A 6,817-nucleotide genomic window follows, 5' to 3' on the forward strand; every position below is an offset into this window, starting at 1 on the left:
CTCTCTCTCTCTCTCTCTCTGAGTCTGTCTGTCTGTCTCTCTCTCTGAGTCTGTCTCTCTCTCTCTCTCTCTCTCTCTCTCTCTCTCTCTCTCTCTCTCTCTCTCTCTCTCTCTCTCTCTCTCTCTCTCTCCCTCTCTCTCTCCAATTCTCTCTCTCATTTGCTTTACTGGCATGACGTAACAATGTACATATTGCCAAAGCTTACTGTGGAGATTAAGTGATACATTTACAATATTAACTAATTAAAATAATAATAATCGATATTGTCAATGGTACAACAGTAACAACATTAATCAAGGGTCAAAATAAATGTACATTGAACAATAACAACGTCATAGAGGACATGTGCAGGTTGGTGGTCTGTCAGACACTGACACTAATTTTATGGCAGACATCAATGTAGTGCGGTGCCAACCCACAGCTCTCTGCGTCCTCCCCCAACAGGACGGGTAGCCTATTCTCATCAGAGAGGTCTCTGGAACCTTGAATAAAGGTTTCACATTTGGGGAAATTACACTCTCTAATTGTTTAATATTTGATTCATTTTGTCAGGAAATGCAGCTCCGTCTGGGGTTCTGCTGTTGTGCAGTCTTTCCTCTACAGGGAGCCAGGTTTTCCTGTGTCTACCCTTCTGACCCAATTCCAATGGGTCAGAAGTTTACATACACTACATTGACAGTGCCTTTAAACAACTTGGAAAGTTCCAGAAAATGATGTCATGGCGTTAGAAGCTTCTAATTGACATAATTTGAGTCAATTGGAGGTGTACCTGTGGATGTGTTTCAAGGCCTACCTTCAAACTCAGTGCCTCTTTGCTTGACATCATGGGGAAATCAAAAGAAATCAGCCAAGACCTCAGAATTTTTTTTGTAGACCTCCACAAGTCTGGTTCATCCTTGGGAGCAATTTCAAAATGCCTGAAGGAACCACGTTCATCTGTACAAACAATAGCACGCAATTTATTTGATTTCACCTTTATTTAACCAGGTAGGCTAGTTGAGAACACCTTTATTTAACCAGGTAGGCTAGTTGAGAACACCTTTATTTAACCAGGTAGGCTAGTTGAGAACACCTTTATTTAACCAGGTAGGCTAGTTGAGAACACCTTTATTTAACCAGGTAGGCTAGTTGAGAACACCTTTATTTAACCAGGTAGGCTAGTTGAGAACACCTTTATTTAACCAGGTAGGCTAGTTGAGAACAAGTTCTCATTTACAACTGCGACCTGGCCAAGATAAAGCATAGCAGTGTGAACAGACAACACAGAGTTACACATGGAGTAAACAATTAACAAGTCAATAACACAGTAGAAAAAAAGGGGAGTCTATATACAATGTGTGCAAAAGGCATGAGGAGGTAGGCGAATAATTACAATTTTGCAGATTAACACTGGAGTGATAAATGATCAGATGGTCATGTACAGGTAGAGATATTGGTGTGCAAAAGAGCAGAAAAGTAAATAAATAAAAACAGTGTGGGGATGAGGTAGGTGAAAATGGGTGGGATATTTACCAATAGACTATGTACAGCTGCAGCGATCGGTTAGCTGCTCAGATAGCTGATGTTTGAAGTTGGTGAGGGAGATAAAAGTCTCCAACTTCAGCGATTTTTGCAATTCGTTCCAGTCACAGGCAGCAGAGTACTGGAACGAAAGGCGGCCAAATGAGGTGTTGGCTTTAGGGATGATCAGTGAGATACACCTGCTGGAGCGCGTGCTACGGATGGGTGTTGCCATCGTGACCAGTGAACTGAGATAAGGCGGAGCTTTACCTAGCATGGACTTGTAGATGACCTGGAGCCAGTGGGTCTGGCGACGAATATGTAGCGAGGGCCAGCCGACTAGTGCATACAAGTCGCAGTGGTGGGTGGTATAAGTTGCTTTAGTGACAAAACGGATGGCACTGTGATAAACTGCATCCAGTTTACTGAGTAGAGTGTTGGAAGCAATTTTGTAGATGACATCGCCGAAGTCGAGGATCGGTAGGATAGTCAGTTTTACTAGGGTAAGCTTGGCGGCGTGAGTGAAGGTTGCGGAATAGAAAGCCGACTCTTGATTTGATTTTTGATTGGAGATGTTTGATATGAGTCTGGAAGGAGAGTTTGCAGTCTAGCCAGACACCTAGGTACTTATAGATGTCCACATATTCAAGGTCGGAACCATCCAGGGTGGTGATGCTAGTCGGGCATGCGGGTGCAGGCAGCGATCGGTTGAAAAGCATGCATTTGGTTTTACTAGCGTTTAAGAGCAGTTGGAGGCCACGGAAGGAGTATTGTATGGCATTGAAGCTCGTTTGGAGGTTAGATAGCACAGTGTCCAATGACGGGCCGAATGGTGTCGTCTGCGTAGAGGTGGATCAGGGAATCGCCCGCAGCAAGAGCAACATCATTGATATATACAGAGAAAAGAGTCGGCTCGAGAATTGAACCCTGTGGCACCCCCATAGTGACTGCCAGAGGACCGGACAGCATGCCCACAGATTTGGCACACTGAACTCTGTCTGCAAAGTAATTGGTGAACCAGGCAAGGCAGTCATCCGAAAAACCGAGGCTACTGAGTCTGCCGATAAGAATATGGTGATTGACAGAGTCGAAAGCCTTATCAAGGTCGATGAAGACGGCTGCACAGTACTGTCTTTTATCGATGGCGGTTATGATATTGTTTAGTACCTTGAGTGTGGCTGAGGTGCACCCGTAACCGGCTCGGAAACCAGATTGCACAGCGGAGAAGGTACGGTGGGATTCGAGATGGTCAGTGACCTGTTTGTTGACTTGGCTTTCGAAGACCTTAGATAGGCAGGGCAGGATGGATATAGGTCTGTAACAGTTTGGGTCCAGGGTGTCTCCCCCTTTGAAGAGGGGGATGACTGCGGCAGCTTTCCAATCCTTGGGGATCTCAGATGATATGAAAGAGAGGTTGAACAGGCTGGTAATAGGGGTTGCGACAATGGCGGCGGATAGTTTCAGAAATAGAGGGTCCAGATTGCCAAGCCCAGCTGATTTATACGGGTCCAGGTTTTGCAGCTCTTTCAGAACATCTGCTATCTGGATTTGGGTAAAGGAGAACCTGGAGAGGCTTGGGCGAGGAGCTGCGGCGGGCGGAGCTGTTGGCCGAGGTTGGAGTAGCCAGGCGGAAGGCATGGCCAGCCGTTGAGAAATGCTTGTTGAAGTTTTCGATAATCATGGATTTATCGGTGGTGACCGTGTTACCTAGCCTCAGTGCAGTGGGCAGCTGGGAGGAGGTGCTCTTGTTCTCCATGGACTTCACAGTGTCCCAGAACTTTTTGGAGTTGGAGCTACAGGATGCAAACTTCTGCCTGAAGAAGCTGGCCTTAGCTTTCCTGACTGACTGCGTGTATTGGTTCCTGACTTCCCTGAACAGTTGCATATCGTGGGGACTATTCGATGCTATTGCAGTCCGCCACAGGATGTTTTTGTGCTGGTCGATGGCAGTCAGGTCTGGAGTGAACCAAGGGCTGTATCTGTTCTTAGTTCTGCATTTTTTGAACGGAGCATGCTTATCTAAAATGGTGAGGAAGTTACTTTTAAAGAATGACCAGGCATCCTCAACTGACGGGATGAGGTCAATGTCCTTCCAGGATACCCGGGCCAGGTCGATTAGAAAGGCCTGCTCACAGAAGTGTTTTAGGGAGCGTTTGACAGTGATGAGGGGTGGTCGTTTGACTGCGGCTCCGTAGCGGATAAAGGCAATGAGGCAGTGATCGCTGAGATCCTGGTTGAAGACAACGGAGGTGTATTTGGAGGGCCAGTTGGTCAGGATGACGTCTATGAGGGTGCCCTTGCTTACAGAGTTACGGTTGTACCTGGTGGGTTCCTTGATGATTTGTGTGAGATTGAGGGCATCTAGCTTAGATTGTAGGACTGCCAGGGTGTTAAGCATATCCCAGTTTAGGTCACCTAACAGAACAAACTCTGAAGCTAGATGGGGGGCAATCAATTCACAAATGGTGTCCAGGGCACAGCTGGGAGCTGAGGGGGGTCGGTAGCAGGCGGCAACATTGAGAGACTTATTTCTGGAGAGAGTAATTTTCCAAAAACACCATGGGACCAAGCAGCCGTCATATCTCTCAGGAAGGAGACGCGTTTTGTCTCCTAGAGATGAACGTACTTTGGTGCAAAAAGGGCAAATCAATCCCAGAACAACAGTAAAGAACCTTGTGAAGATGCTGGAGGAAACAGGTACAAAATTATCTATATCCACAGTAAAATGAGTCCTATATTGACATAATCTGAAAGGCCGCTCAGCAAGGAAGAAGCCGCTGCTCCAAAACTGCCATAAAAAAGCTAGACTACGGTTTGCAACTGCACATGGGGACAAAGATTGTACATTTTGGAGAAATGTCCTCTTGTCTGATGAAACAAAAATAGAACTGTTTGGCCATAATGACCATCGTTATGTTTGGAGGAAAAAGGGGGAGGCTTGCAAGCCAAGGAACACCATCTCAACCGTGAAGCACAGGGGTGGCATCATCATGTTGTGGGGGTGCTTTGATGCAGGAGGGACTGGTCCACTTCACAAAATAGATGGCATCATGTGAGGAAGGAAAATTGAATATTGAAGCCACATCTCAAGACATCAGTCTGGAAGTTAAAGCTTGGTCGCAAATGAGTCTTCCCAATGGACAATGACCCCATGCATACTTCCAAAGTTGTGGCAAAATGGTTTAAGGACAAAGTCAAGGTATTGGGGTAGCTATCACAAAGCCCTGACCTCAACCCTCCTTTTTGGGCAGAACTGAAAAAGCGTGTGCGAGCAAGGAGGCCTACAAACCTGACTCAGTTACACCAGCTCTGTCAGGAGGAATGGGCCAAAATTCACCCAACTTATTTTGGGAAGCTTGTGGAAGGCTACCCAAAACGTTTGACCCAAGTTAAATGTAAAGGCAATGCTACCAAATACTAATTGAGTGCATGTAAACTTCTGACCCACTGGGAATGTGATGAAACAAATAAAAGCTCAAATAAATCATTCTCTCTAGTATTATTCTGACATTTCACATTCTTAAAATAAATTGGTGATCCTAACTGACCTAAGACAGGGATTTTTTTACTAGAATTAAATGTCAGGAATTGAGAAAAACTGAGTTTAAATGATTTTGACTAAGGTGTATGTAAACTTCTGACTTCAACTGTATATTTTGTACCAACTTTGGTCTAATTCCCTGAGTTATGGATATTCTCTGGAAAATCATTATTTTTGTATTTTGGGGGCCCAGGTTGTCACGCCTTGGTCATTGTATTTTGTGTTTTTGTTATATGTTTGGGTAGGCCAGGGTGTGACATGGGTTTATATGTTGTTTTCGTATTGGGGTTTGTATTATTTGGGATCGCGGCTGATTAGGGGTGTTGTTAGGCTTGGCTGCCTGAGGCGATTCTCAATCAGAGTCAGGTGCTTATCGTTGTCTCTGATTGGGAACCGTATTTAGGGAGCCACAGTTTTGCTTTGTTTTCGTGGGTGATTGTTCCTGTCTCTGTGTTGTAGTCACCAGATAGGCTGTATTTAGTTTCACGTTCCGTTCGTTGTTTTTTGTATCTAGTATCAGTTATTTCATGTACCGCGTTTTCTTTCATTAAAGTCATGAGTAACCAACACGCTGCATTTCGGTCCGACTCTCTTTCTTCAACAGACGAACGCCGTTACACAGGTCTGGCAGTACTTCTCTACCAGGTCCAGGTTCTGCTGTAGGCGATGTGATGGGGTGACAGCAGGTCATTTGCCAAGAGCAACCATTTAACCTCTGAATTGTGGAGACCAACACCAGGGGCTGAGGATTTTTCTAGAATAGTGGCCAACCATTGATGTACAGTAAATATTGAAGAATGCAGGGCTCATATTGCAACCCTGGCGAAGGCCCCACCCCTTGTTAAAGAATTATGTTATTTTCTTGCCAATCTTGATGCTGCACGTATTGCCATATGTTTTACCCCCTACACCACTTTCAGTAACTTTGTAGAACAGAATAGGCCAAACAGAATCAAATGCTTTTTGGAAGTTGATAAAGCAAGCGTACATTTTGGTACATCTCTCTCTCTCTCGATTTCAAATTCAATTGAAAGGGATTTATTGGCATGGGAAACATATGTTTACATTATCAAAGCAAGTTAAATAGATAATAAACAAAAGTGAAATACACAAAAAAAATAGATATTCTTTACAGTAAACATCACACTCACAGATGATGTAAATGTCATATTATGTCTATATACAGTACAGTGTTGCAACGATGTGCAATATATGTCTACGTTGCCAAAGCAAGTGATAAAGATAATAACCAAAAAGTGAAAATAATAATAATAACCAAAAGTGAAATAAACAATAGAAAATTAACAGTTTAAACATGACACTCACAGAAGTTCCAAATGAATAAAGACATTTCAAATGTCATATTATGTCTATATACAGTGTTATAATGATGTGCAAATAGTTAAAGTACAAAAGGGAAAATAAATAAACATAAATATGGGTTGTATTTACAATGGTGTTTGTTCTTCACTGGTTGCCCTTTTCTTGTGGCAACAGGTCACAAATCTTGCTTCTGTGATGGCACACTGTGGTATTTCACCCTGTAGATTTGGGAGTTTATCAAAATTGGGTTTGCTTTCGAATTCTTTGTGGATCTGTGTAATCTGAGGGAAATATGTGTCTCTAATATGGTCATACATTTGGCAGGAGGTTAGGAAGTGCAAATCAGTTTCCACCTCATTTTGTGGTCAGTGAGCACATAGCCTGTCTTCTCTTGAGAGTCAGTTCTGCTTACGACGGCCTTTCTCAATAGCAAGGCTATGCTCACTTGAGTC

This window comes from Oncorhynchus gorbuscha, linkage group LG16 (assembly GCF_021184085.1).
Source record: "Oncorhynchus gorbuscha isolate QuinsamMale2020 ecotype Even-year linkage group LG16, OgorEven_v1.0, whole genome shotgun sequence".
Classification (NCBI taxonomy): domain Eukaryota; kingdom Metazoa; phylum Chordata; class Actinopteri; order Salmoniformes; family Salmonidae; genus Oncorhynchus; species Oncorhynchus gorbuscha.